The 13,806-nt window shown below is 44.4% G+C and overlaps 1 protein-coding gene across 1 annotated transcript in view; it reads right to left on the reverse strand.

Moving 5' to 3' along the window:
• The window catches only part of cacna1ia (calcium voltage-gated channel subunit alpha1 Ia), a 99,014-nt gene extending 91,408 nt beyond the window's left edge, over nucleotides 1-7,606 (reverse strand). Inside the window, exon 1 of the mRNA XM_019888704.1 lies at nucleotides 6,785-7,606. The gene's annotated coding sequence lies outside the window, so the exon portion shown is untranslated. The remainder of the gene's footprint in view (nucleotides 1-6,784) is intronic.
• Between the last annotated feature and the right edge of the window lie 6,200 nt (nucleotides 7,607-13,806).

A 13,806-nucleotide genomic window follows, 5' to 3' on the forward strand; every position in this document is an offset into this window, starting at 1 on the left:
CCGTCAAAATGACTTAGTGATGGTAGAGCGGGCGTGAGTCTGCCTTCCTCGCTGGTGGCTGCGGTGACAGGTAACAAAACTGCTACGGGAAAGGCGTGCCCGGAGCCCACACGCGGTCTCCGTGTGTGTCGCAACGAGAAGTGAAGGGGAATCGGATGGAACTGGGATTCCATTCGATAGTTCCTGCCTGTTTGGGGCCTCCGCGACCCTTTCAACTGGATCGAATGAACACAGAAAACTAACTCGTGGTCACTCGTGAAAATGTTTCTTCAAATTTGAGTTTTGATCATTTTGTTAGTTTTCATGAACAACCTTGTTGGAGGTCCAAATGTTTCGTTTCAAATTGAAACTAGTCGAGACCAATCTCTGACCATTTCGCTGCCTTGTGTTTACCAAGGTAACCACCCACAAGGCAAAACCTGCTCTCGCTGCTGGCTGGATTGGAATTGCTCACAATCTATCTGGGTTGGTAAGGACTTGCCTTCAGGGGCTGCCTCGGGGCCTGAAGATTGCTTCAACTAATAAAAAAAACAGAAAAAAAAATGAAAACCTGCGACTGATCCAAGATTGGGTAATTGGCACAATTTGCCAGGTTGTCTCTGAAGCACGTCTGAGGTGCCCTTGAGCACGATGCTAAAAGAACTCCCGACTTCCCGTCATTGGCTTGTGCATGGATGCATATAGAATATGGTACAGCATAAAATGAATTTCCACCCAAGGGAATGAATTGACATGATTGCGCAACAAGCCCCCTCTCATTTGGTCTTCTTCAGTCACGTTTTACCTGTGCAGTATTTTGACACTTTCCCTGTTCTTCAGGCTTGGGGCACACACACTGCAGACACTCTGGTGATTATAATCCGACGATGATATAGTGAATCCTACCGCTGCTCTATAAAGGGTTATGCCGGGTCGATTTTTGAAACCTTCCATAAGTTACCACGGTACCTTTACAATGGCTCCAAGGTGGAAGTTGATTATTGTCTTAGCGTGATATCCCCCTAGGGGCATTGTGATCTGAACTGAATTGAATACTTCCACTGCTGCAGTCTCTCCCTGAACCAAAATATGATCGAATAGGTCGACAATTAAGAAAGATGAATGGGGAAATCAACACTAATGAAACTGGGAGCTGGGTGTTTTCCTCAAGGGCACGTTGATTAATATGGAGGAAAACCAGGAATTGAACCGGTCGTCGCCTTTTGTCGCAGAGGCATGACAGAGAGAGCGCGGTTAGATGGATGACGTTTACACCTGAGATTCACTTCCTTCCACCTTCATCCATCCATCCATTTTCTCCACCCTTATCCAGTTGAGGGTCATATTGTTGCAGCTCCGAAGCAAACAGAACTGTCGTGGTGGTTTTCAGAACATTCACTTTATGAATTCGTTTCACACTGAAGCGAATACAGACACTTCGATGTTGGACGACGCGACGCGGGCCTTCTCAACTGCCGTTCGACTCGAGAGGCGTTCGAAGACCGCCTCAGAAAAAACGTCAATTAACGATTACTTCAAAGACACTCAGGAAAGCAAAAATAATGCAACAAAACAGAAAATCAAGTGAATAACATAAACAGTCTCCTACAATATGAATCTGGAACCTATTCCGCATGACAAAATGTTGCTGCTCCGACACAAAAAGAGCTGCAGTGTTGTCGTTTAAACGGACACTTTAGTCATTCTTTAAAACTTCCAAACGAATACCACCCACGTCTCGCAACAACATGCCTTCTCTTCCGGCTCGAGAGACGTTCAAAGACCGCCTCAGAAAAACGTAAATTAATGATACCTTTAATGGCACAAAGAAAAATCGAAAATAATGCGCCAAAATTGAAAATCCAGCAAGGAAATCACAAAATAAATTCTCTAGGGGTGTTTGTGAACACACGACAAAGGATTTATTTTTTTAAACATCAACATAGACAATTCGGAACCAGTTCAGTCTCCTACGTATCAAAACAGATAAACATTTCCACTCACATCCACACCAGCCCTGCGTGGATTTGATGTCACAGCGGGTTGCTAGTCGCTAGTTTTGCAGTTCCCACATTCGACATGAAATCCCGCACCGGCATCACACCGATCACCAATTTACACACGAATCCAAGAGTGCGTCGATTCGCAAAGTCAGCCACATCCAAGCAGCCACTACGAGTCTCGTGCTAATCCTTGACATGACCTACAACAAATCCCAACACTCGCACGCTGCGCGGCATACAATTATCTGTCATGGAGATGAAGCGTGATGGCCCACACATTGCGGCTTGTCTTCGGAGATTAGTCGGAGACGTGCGGCTGCAAGCGGTTTTGTAGCCATTGTTGCACCCCGGCGGAAGCACCTGGATTAACTGCAAACTGTTCGAACACGACAACACAAGCGCACCGTTGCTTGTGTGTAAACAGGTTACACAACCTTTAAACACCGTTCCCTTCTGGCTGAGGGTGGAAGATCTATTTCTACTCTTCCTCGTCTCTTATGTGAGGCCAGTAGAGGAATAGATGCGACATCAATACCAATAGTCGGAAGATTTACCAGGAAGAAATGCGAGGCCTTCATCTGGAACATCACGAGCCCTCTCCAGAGTGAAGTAAGCATGATATAATGATTATATTAAAACTGCCGGTGCAGACTGGTGGGAAACAAGCGAGCTGCAAGCGGGAAGCGCAAGACAAGTCTTGTGATGAAACCAACCTTCTCATGTTGCTCACGACAAGAGCAGCTGCTTGTCTGTTCAGCAAGTCCAATTAGGACTGAGACGGAGAATTCTAATTGGTAGTGCATAAACAATGGGGGAAAAAAAAAAATCATTTATCGCATCGGGAAAAAAAAAAATTCTCTCAAGCCATATCCAGTTTCAAGGAGAGGAATGATTGTTAGTGATGTCTTCCATCTTTCTATGTCAACCCCTGAGGAGTCAAGCTAACTCACAAACAGACAAATTATTATGCTGGTGATTTTGTTTTTTCCCACGTTTGTCGGAGGGAATTTTATTTTTTCTCATTTGCCATTCGATTCACCATGTCCATGATAGGACGTCATTTCTGCAGGATTTCGCGGACTTGAAATTTTGTTTGACGGCAGTTAAGTTGCTTTATTTCCCCCAAACTGTTGGTCCTCATTCGCCAACTGCTGTATCTTTTTCTTTGAGCTCCCACATTAATAATCCCCCGGATACGATTTATGTCAAGCGCGCATGCTTGCCCCACCATCCCGTTGGTCACACGCACTTGTGGTCATATTCGCTATGACACTACGGCGCGGCCAGTGGGTGACTGTGCATGAGTCCACAGCCCGGTCCGCTGGGAGGCATATGTGACTCACGATTGCAGGATGTGCCAAGAAAGAAAAAAAAAAAGATCTGACCAAAAGATACATTTTTTAAATTTTCTCATTTGTAAGTAAGTCGCTGATTTTAAACAGGCGGTGTGGGATCAGTTCCCACTCAGTGCCGGTGTGGATGTGGATGTAAATGGTTGTTTGTCTCTAAATGTGACACGCGAATGACTGGCGACCGGTTCAGGGTGTAGTCCGCCTTTCGCCCGAAGTTATCTGGGATAGGCTTCAGATTATTTGTAAATCTGATATGACAACCAGCGTGTAGACAACGCCTTCACACTGGCTTGACTGCTTTAAAGTGCCTCATTGTTGTCCCCTCGTCAGCTAGCCACCAGTGGCTCTAAGTGGATACAATTACGCCGCTCAACAAGTCACTATATTTAGACATACGGACGCTGGACGAAGAAGTCTCCATTTTCCAAGTAGAAGTCGCAGTATTTGCTTGATACCTGACCATCCTCAAGGGACACGGCCACAGCATTTGAGAACAGAGAAAATAGCATACCTGGAGTCTCATTTTTAAGGATTGAAATTTTGCAGGGTTGTTAACAACGCTCTTTTTAGTGTCGTGTTGAATTTAGAAGACATTTATTTTCACTTTAACGGCACTTAAAAAATTTGTAGCCAAGCTATGAATAATTTTTGGCCTAACTCGACAGTATATACAAAGCACATTGAACTACTCTGTATGTGGAGTCTGTCTTCCCATAAATCTTTATAAAGACGAGGGCCGCTCCGAGATCATTATCTGGAGGTTTTGCAGGGCAATTAGCATTAAATTCGACGGGGGGATGTGATAGGAATCAAATTCAGTTTTGCTACATACTGTAGCTCTATATTGTTTTTTTTGTTGTTTTTTTGTCCTCTGTGTGTCATTTTTACACTGTTGGTGTCCCTGCCTCCACCTGCCACATTTCCACTTTTTTTTTTGTTCTATACTGGAGAATATCAACAGCGGCAGCAATCGAACCTCTTCCCCGCTCGCTCTCCTTCACTCAGGCTGTCTGACTCTCTCTCGCCTTGTCGGGCCTTTGTGGGAAGCCTTCCAGGCGGAGGATGTGGCTGCCCTCAGCACACCGTTATACAGCCATTGTTTTACTCCACTGGCTCATGGCAGCATTCACAATAGCCTCCACCCGCATCCACCTCACGGGCCCTTTCTTCTCCTTTTTTTTTTTTGGTTTAGTTTTTATCCCCTCCAACTGGACACTTAGCCTCCATCTCCCCTGACTCCTCACTTGATCCCTCTCTCATCCTCACCCCCGTGTTGCTCTGATGCACTCGACTACCCCCCACCCCCCCCTTCCTTTTGACTCCCAGCCTCTCTTGTCCGTCTTTCCTCTGGTCATTATGCATTTCTTCTTATCTCTGCAGGAATGTCTCTCATTTTCACGTCTGACTCGAGCTCATTTCTCCCTATTGACACCATCTCCCGTTACTTTCAAGTTACTGAGAGCGGCTGCTGCTGCTGTCTCCCCCCCATGGCGAACCAGACATGGCATCCATGTGCCCTTACTTGGGTGCTTCTGTGTAAATGCACACAATACCGAGAACTTCAAATGTACACTCGAACCCCTTCAAGTGATCAAATCAAGCATTTGAATTCAATTTTCACGTAAAATAAACTCAAAGCTTTGAGCCATCGTCACATACGTCACGACACAAGACATCATCCTACAACAGGCTTTTTCTTTGGCTTTTTGTGGCTGTTTTACAACCCTCAGCACATGACGAGACCGCAGCGAAACTCCCGAGATTACGGACTCTTTTTCAGACTTTATTTCTTTATGCATTATTTCCCGCAGTGAAACGGTGTCGAAATCCAAAGGAATCGGACTGATTGCGTTCAACCCGAGAAGTAATGTCAAGCAAAGGTTTTCAACTGTCGTCCTCATGTTGCAAAGTCTCAACTCATTTTTATAAAAGATAAGAACAATAAAGGATTTTTTTCGGGATGGAAAATAGCCTCTGAAATTGCATATCTGGACTATGACATTTTTAAACACAGTCTCAAATTACTCTGACATCCCACCAAAAGCATATTATGCCAGCTATGATGTTCGTTTGCCAAAGGCTGAGCTGCACTGTATTTGTTTACAGCGTAGCGAGTGACCAATGCACAAGAAAGTCATTTTTCCTGATTCTTACCAACTATACAAAGATTGATATCACAATTGTACCACCCATGTTAGGTACAGTGCGTCGATCGCTCCTTTGCTTGTCATTAGCCGAGTCTCCATGCGGCTTCTCCGTCAAATGGCTCAAATTTAACATGGCATCGCTTTGAATACAGTTGACCATCCAAATGAAACACGCGCTGATGTCACGCTCCCTGAGGTGAGGCGCCTTAGCGAAAGCTGACAAATAACGTGCGATCGGGCTCAGTGTTATGTTGTCCCGAGGGGGTCAAAGTTCATTGGAAATAATTGCCCCTTGCTTTGTTATGGCACTCCAGGGCATTTCATTATTAGAAGGCCTTTAAGGAGTGAGCTCGGGACTTGCGGTAATTCCGCAGCATGAAGCATTAAATTCATCCAAGGGGGAAGGATGGCAGAGTGGAAAGCTGTCCCTCTTCAGCATTAGTCTTGTTTATGTGTGCAATCCAATCATGTTACTTGGAGATTCAAACGATGGCAGCCTTATGCGGAGGAATGAACCCGCTGGTACAGTGCAAGAGTCAGACTATATTTCATCACGTCACGTCACCCTGAAGTGGCTGTTACGGCAGCTTATTCACTCCCGGCCACATTATGATGTACAACTACACATTGCAACGGGATTCAATACATGCACGGTAAGCCCGTTTGATGAAGTCAGAAAACTACTCAAAGGAAAACGTTACAGTGCCATGCAATCCAATTTTTACTCCCCTGCCAACTGGAACGATAAGAACAAAAACACATGTCGTAAAATGATTGAGTTATCAAGGAGGGGTGGATAGAAATTGATGACGGGCTCACATTGCTTCTCATGATCTTGTGGTGTACCAATGAAGTGGACCAAGCTGAAGATTGCACCGCTTTAACATATGCAGGACATACATAGAAACGCCGATCGATTGACATTGATGCGAAAGGACTCCCGGTTACACCTCATACGTTCAATAAGACAAGTTAAAAACAAGAGATTCCCCCCCCCCCTTCCCCTTTTCAACTTGTGTGCGTCAGTATGAGAGAGACAAACGATTATCCAGCACCACGGACAGCAACGTAGCAGCACAATTGGGCTCCGGCAACACGTTCGAACCAACTCATAATTGCAAGATAAAGAGAAATAAATGCCTTTTGATTCCATTTTTTTTCAACGTGAACATAAGAATAGGTCTCATGCACAAGCGACACCTCCCACACTTGCAATGCATTTCCATTCGGATGTTCCCCGAACAACAAACCTATGAACAATGATAAACAGTCAACATGGGGGGAGAAAATGGGTCAAACTTACCTTGACTGTCATAAAAGCGAAGAGGATGTCCAGGAATTACTGAACAATCCAGCCTCGGGGGTCCAGCTCGGTGCGCATCATCAAGAATCAATATCCTCTGGCCACCATCAGTCCATGTAAAGTCATTTTTCTCCAAAAATGTCACCCATGTGTTGCCGTGAACACGCTCCCAAGCCCGGCTGGAGGATTTTTTTTCCCCTTCTTTCCTTTTTTATGCGCGTTGCAGCCCTCTGTGGCTCCGTCTGGTGCGCACCGGTCCTCCTTTTTGGACTCACATTTCCAATAACGTCTCCCACCTGACCAGGTTGGTTGCAGGGGCTGGGGGGGGGGTCTCTTTGAGCTCTGTTCGGAGAAAGAAATCGTCAAAAGTCAATCAAGATTCGAGAGTTCACTTGAAGCTGCGTGCGTGCGCTGAAATTTTCGGGGTTGGGGGGGACACTTTTATTTTCCACCCTCAGTCACGTTGATCGAGCACGCTGCGACAGGAGGGAAAAAAAATAATTTCGACCCAGCGTGTGTTCGGTGGAGAAAAATAAAACTCCTTTCGTCCACGGAACGTGTAAAAACACCAATTTAGGAGCCCTACTCGCAAATGTTCCAAAAAGTGTTTCCTCACAAAACTGCAACTTGTTAGAAAGAAGAAAAAAGGAAGAAAATCCGATACGACTTCACTTCATCACGTTTTAGTTTCTCATCCTCGTGGAACAGGCGAAGACGAAAATGGGGGAAAAAAAACTGCCCCCCCCCCCCGCATTTGTTTGTAGTTTTCTCCCGCAGCGCGCCACAACATAACCTCTTCTCACTGAAGACATCTGAGTGTGCGAGAGAGAGAGAAGGAGAGGGAGAGCGAGAGAGAGAGAGAGAGAGAGAAAATGAATGTCGATGCACCTGATGGATTAAAATAGAGAGCGATTCACTCCTTCAACGGTGTTAAAATGACAACAACAAAAAAAAAAGCATTTCGCTTTGTCCTTTGCTTTCGCGTTATGTTTTCGGACCTCACCAACCAGCGTTCTTAAACTCGATCGGGAAATCGTTCCACTCCGGATTGCATATTTAACGAGTCGTGTTTAGAGCCTTTAACAGTACCAAGCAGCTCACACCGGCGTTGTAATTGCAGGCAAGCAAACGCACGGAGCGGTGCATAAAAGTAATCGGGTTGAGTGTTGAATGTGTTCATGCGATCGGACAAGCGTGGCGCGCACCGTCGCAGCGTGAACGCGCACGGCTTGAAGCCACCGAAAGGTGGTGGGGACCGAGGGGGGGGGGGGGGTGGGGACCGGGGGGGGGGGGGGGTTGCAAAGAAAGAGATGCTGCTTGGTCATCTTTGGCGAGTGCGAAGATGTTTTGACACATGACAAGAACATACTTTGGAGAGGGATTAAATGAGCACAAGGCACACGACAGTCACTAAAGGTCAGTGACAGACTGTGGGGGTGGTGGAGGGGGGGGGGGCGGACAGCTCTTCGAAAATTAATAAATCATTTTTGAAATGCATTTTTATATCTCCAATTGCCCATGTCACAGCGACATCATCCGCAAGAGGAGATCTTGCAGTTTATCGGTGTCAATGCACTTTCATGCACTTACCCCAGCGAGTCAATTGCTGTTTCTACAATGTCAATGCCATAAATGTCAGTCATTATTGTTTTTACAAGTCTTCCAACTTTAAAATACAAGTTGCATTTTCTGCAGTGTGGTAATTCAGTGATTCTTTCACCTTCCCCTAGACAGAGCCACGAGTGCCACTTTCAAAAATCGTACCACATTTTGAGAATGTTTGATGTATGTTATGACTTCATTTGGGATATTGCCTTTTAATGTTTTTTTGCTATCCCACATAATCAAGCTCCCTAATTGTCTTACAAACGTAACCAGTTGTCTTCGTGAAGTTCATGCCAATGTTAACATTCATATTAATGTCACGTTTGCTTTCAAACGTCCTCAATCTAATCCGCTGAATAGGCCTTTTCATAGTCTGGTGTCCTCTGAACGACCTTTTTTTATTTTGCCGCACAATCGTTCATATCATGCAACTTTCCCACCCACGCGCTGATTTGACTCCAGTCACGTCTGCCCAATCGCGACGCACATCAGGCGTCCTCTCTTTCCACTGCGTGTCCTGCAACAACAAGAGTCAGACTTAAATTCGCTTGAGACGAATCGTGAGGGCCGCAAGATCGGCGTTATAATGGGATCAAGAATTCTTGAAATGAAGACTTTCAAAAAAAAAAAATGAATAAAAAGACACCACAACATATTGCCAAACACAATACAGTATTCATATTATGCTCACTAAAAATGACTGTTCCTTACTGAACGTAAAGGACATGAAAGAGAGTGAGACTGCAAGGATTTGAGATCAATTAAACATGACTACCTGACTTCACATGCTAAGTCAGTTCCCACGAAGAGCCGCCCCCCCCCCCCAGGCTTGAAGCACACTGTATACGTTGGCGGCAGTCATTCTTCACATATATTGACAACAAACGTGGCACTTTTTCCAGTCAGTGGGGAGAAGGGCGGAGGAATGAAAAATGGTATGTTTTGCCATTGTGAGGTGATGACTAATTCACGCCGTCGTGTGCAAAAATACCCCCACTTGCCAGTTTGAGGTGAAGTGCGTTATTCATAAGTTGTGAATAATTGAAGTTTCGGGAGCACAGCTGGAAGGGTGGGAGGCGGGGGGGGGGGGGGGACGAGGGGTTTGCTGACTGTGTGCTTTGTCTTGCTTGGCACTTAGGAAGAACACGATGCTTGGGTCAGGCAATTAGCTGGCGCAACATACCGGAAGGGCAAATTCCGGCAACTTGCGTCTTTTAATGATGACAATGAAGCGACCATATCTCATGACTATTAACAATTGATAGCGCCCTGATTTGCCATAACAGCTTTTCTTTAGAAACATTAATTAAACACATGTGGGTTGTACTGTCGCATCGTGTTGCCCATTGATGTTAGCCACACAAAGTGGGGGTAAAAAAGAGAAAAAAAAACAGTACAAGATGGCTGCTCAGCAGGAAACTTCCATGTTGAAACATGATAGTAGTTAGTTAGTCGTCTTAGTTTGCTGATGGGAAGCCTGGAGAGATTTTTAAGAAGGAACTATAGGCGCTTAGCTTTTCTATTGAATGATTTTCACCAATGCGGGTTACAGCCATCTCAGCAACAAATGTTTTGTACCTGCATACTTGTTCTCTCCAGACTTGTCGACTTCCTCAAAAGTTAACTTTTGATTCCTCAGGCAGCACCATGTGGCCTTCAGTGCTTTCCATTACTTCTTTCTTTTCCTCTCCCAAACCCCATCCTTGGGTGTCACCTTTTATCATTTCCCCACTTTGTTTCCCTTGGTTCGACTTCCTATTGTTTTCTCAACAAGGGCGTGACCTTTTTGGATATGGGCAAATCGACAAGATTACGAACAGCTGCGTTGCAAAAAGAGGAACGCAGGACCCCTGAACATAAAATACAAATGCGTTTTACTGCAAAGTTTTATGACACACTGGTTTTGCGATGTATGATTCAAAATTGGAGTTGTCAGTAAACGGCAACGCAATGTCACAAATGTCACAGCGACTCAAAAAATTTCATGTCTGGATCAAATTAGTTTCCCCAACGAAGATATCCATTTCCTGGTTTAATGCACATGCCAGGATGGCAGCAGCAGCACCAAGACGTACGAATCAATTCTATCCATTGTGTTTCGCAATCAAATGTAATTTTAGCTCTAATTGGATTTGTACCCAAGGCTCAAGAAGCGATGTGTGGAGAGTCTCTGTTGCTGAAATGCAAATGCGGTACATACTGTTACTGTACCCATTTTTTTTTTTTTTTTTTAAGGGGCATGCGGCCCACAGACCATCAGTGGCCCACCCCTGAAGTAGACACCTACTTTTTCTTGAAAACTTGAACTCGGGCCTCTCTGCGTTCCGATGAAACATTCAGCAGTTTTATAGATGTGTTCAGCTTTGAGTGGATCAGCCTCGTGAGGTGATATCAGTCACAATTATGAAAATGGGTGATAGGCGGAGTGCAATCGTTTAGCACCCAGTACAGTGTGTCCCCCCCACTTTTCACCCAAAGTCATTTGGAATATGGTCCAGTTTTCTCTTTACCATGAAAATGAAAAATGGTAGAAAATGAATGAATCATCACTCTTACAATAACAACAAGCACAATAAGAACCATTTTGTACTCTCTACAGTCAAACATTTTTTCAAAATCCAAGTCCTGTTTTTCCACTCTTGCGCCCCCTCTGCAAGCTCAACACACATCCATCAACTTGACAGTGAAGCAGCAAGGGAAGAATTTAAACCCATTTGACTCACTGTCAAGTCTATTTGCTGAATGCCTCCATTCCTTCCACACACGCACACACAAATTGTGTACATTCATCTCTGACTATCGTCTCATTTCACAGTCTGGTCCTTTCTTACCTAGCCAGAAAAGTCCCCAAGAGGGATTTAGTAAATATAAAGCAAGTTTTGTATTTCCCATTAGAGTCTAATTCTATTACGCAGTGGGCTTGTATCGATCCAAACATTGAGATAGACGTGCAGGAAAAGTAGGAAGTGGAGTCAAGTTGACAGCAGTGTGGTTTTGTTTGGATAGAGTGACGTTTATGGGTTTATACAATGTGGTGGTGAGCGGTCAGGGACAGCAAGGTACTATCACAAGCACTGACCTACATTTACAAGCTTTGATTCATGAAACTGTATTATTTAGTTTATATTTGGTGTACTTTCTTCAGATCATACGTGATGATCTTTCTTTCGCAGCTTCCAGAAGTGGATGTGGATGCTGGAAGGGTTTTTTTTTTTTGTTTTGTTTTTGTTTTTTTATCCAATCAGATGTCCGTCTCTGGTGCCGCGTAGTGCCGATGGATGTAACATAAACTACATTAGAAATGGGTATGTTTTGTTAACCAATCGGATTTCAAAGCCAGCACGTTGACCCTTGATGGCAGCAGCATTTTTCCGTTCTCTGATTGGTCGGTCCAAACTTGTTACAGATCAGGCATGCACCACCTCACCCCCCCCCCCAAAAAAAAACAGAAAAACATGGACATTCAAAGGCAACACACACATTCCAGCAAAGTGTCACTGTGATTTGTCTCTCAATTGTGCAGAGTAGAACGCAGAGACAGATCCTGACTAAACATGCACTTAGTGAGCTGGAACAAGACTTCACTGCAATCACATGGCGAGGGAGGGCAAGATGGATGATGACGAAAATGTCCTTTTTTTCCCCCCCTTCTGAACCAAATGCAAGCAGGCATGAGATACAACTTCAAACCACTTTTGGGTTACTGCGTTTCCGGTACAACGGACTCTCTTAAGGTGAGCGCCCCTGAAATTGTGCAAGTTAAAAATGAATGTTTTTAACATTTGACTGTAAACACTCTTGCGCTTATCTTTTGTCATTAAATTTATGACCTTGTGGTGCTCAGTAATACTCTTTGCAGAGCACATTTGGATTGTCAAAGGAATTTACAAGATGGCAACTTCCGGGTGAACCCCACAACTGTGGAGGCCGCTCGAGCGCCGTGCTATGCGTGCACGTTCACTCTTAACAAATTTTGAATCATTCTCCAAATTCTTGATGCCACAAACCAACAGGATACATGATGCAAAAACGTGTTCCAAAAGTAACCCTGCAGGAGAGGCAGGGATGTACACGCGGCAAGCACCGCAGTGGGCCCACGCGCATCTCGATGTGAGGCTGATCGCTTTGGTGCAGAAATCTGGAGTCATGCGGGAGCTAAATATAGTTTTTATGTAAGCTGAGGAGATTCATTTTTAGTCCGCACAGTTCACGTTTACACACAAGCCAGTGAGGTGACACTGTGCAGGTAAATGTTTTCAGAGGGTGTGGGTGTGTGCGCTCTCGTCTTTCTGCAGCGCCGATCTTGGCCTCTCACTTGTATTGTGTTGACGTCCCTTTGTTTGTGCAACCGGGTGGTGTCAACCTCTGAAGATTGGACAAACATCACAACAATTTGATGATGGCCACAATGGTCCCCCTGCGCATTCTGTCAGTCATGTTGGGACTTGCTTGTACTATATTCTACACTCACAACAAACAAAAATCATACATGTTTTGCATGGGTAAGACACACGCCACTCAACATGTCAATTAGTGACGACACGTCCGCTTGGCCATCACTGGCTACAGATGATCACATGACATTGCTCGTCCAATCAGTGCTGTGGGAAATTTAGTTCGCTTAGCAGTCAACGTGTGACTGTCGTGCTAGTACGTCGTAGAAAAAAAAAAAGTACTGATCGCTTGAAATGTTAATTAACTCTTTTTTCCTGTTTTTAATAAATGCGTTTTTTTTAATATCTTGAATTTGTAAAAAAATATATATTTTAAACTCATGAAGGGTTCGGTGAATGCGCATATTAACTGGTTGGGTTCGATACCTCTAAAAAGGTTAAGAACCACTGTTGTATTTGATTCCCATTTGATGTAGATAAAGAAACGGTCATTAAGCCTACTGATTAGATATGACACCGACAAGAAAGTTTGCTTTAAAACTGCAAAAGTGGACGCGTCCATCTTTGGGTTATTCTAGCTCAAAGCAAAGCCACCTGTTGACGTAGAGAGCTGGTTCCTAACTCTTAAGATCTGTCTCGTTGCCTTTTGTTACATCAGATGAAATTAAATGAACACTTGCACGTCTATCGCATGCAGCCCAGCATTCAAAATCAGGTTTCGTTGGAATGGATCCAGATAACATTCCAGTCCGTGACTTTCCATTTGTTCTGTGACAAAATATATATTTTTGCATTACACGGGTGAAGTAACAAGTAAAAATGAGGCCATCAGCATCCAATTAGAATTAGACAGCACCTTATGATTACAGTAACTCGCTTTTCATTATTTTTTTTTCATAATTCTCGGCAAGTGACTTGCCGTATTCAATATTACTACAATGGCGCCATCTAGCGGCTAAATTGGATTATCACGCAGGACACATTTCACAAGAAATCACAATGAACCACAATCACAAAAGTCCG

Source organism: Hippocampus comes, unplaced genomic scaffold (genome assembly GCF_001891065.2).
Source record: "Hippocampus comes isolate QL1 unplaced genomic scaffold, H_comes_QL1_v1.1 scaffold427, whole genome shotgun sequence".
In the NCBI taxonomy this organism is placed as follows: domain Eukaryota; kingdom Metazoa; phylum Chordata; class Actinopteri; order Syngnathiformes; family Syngnathidae; genus Hippocampus; species Hippocampus comes.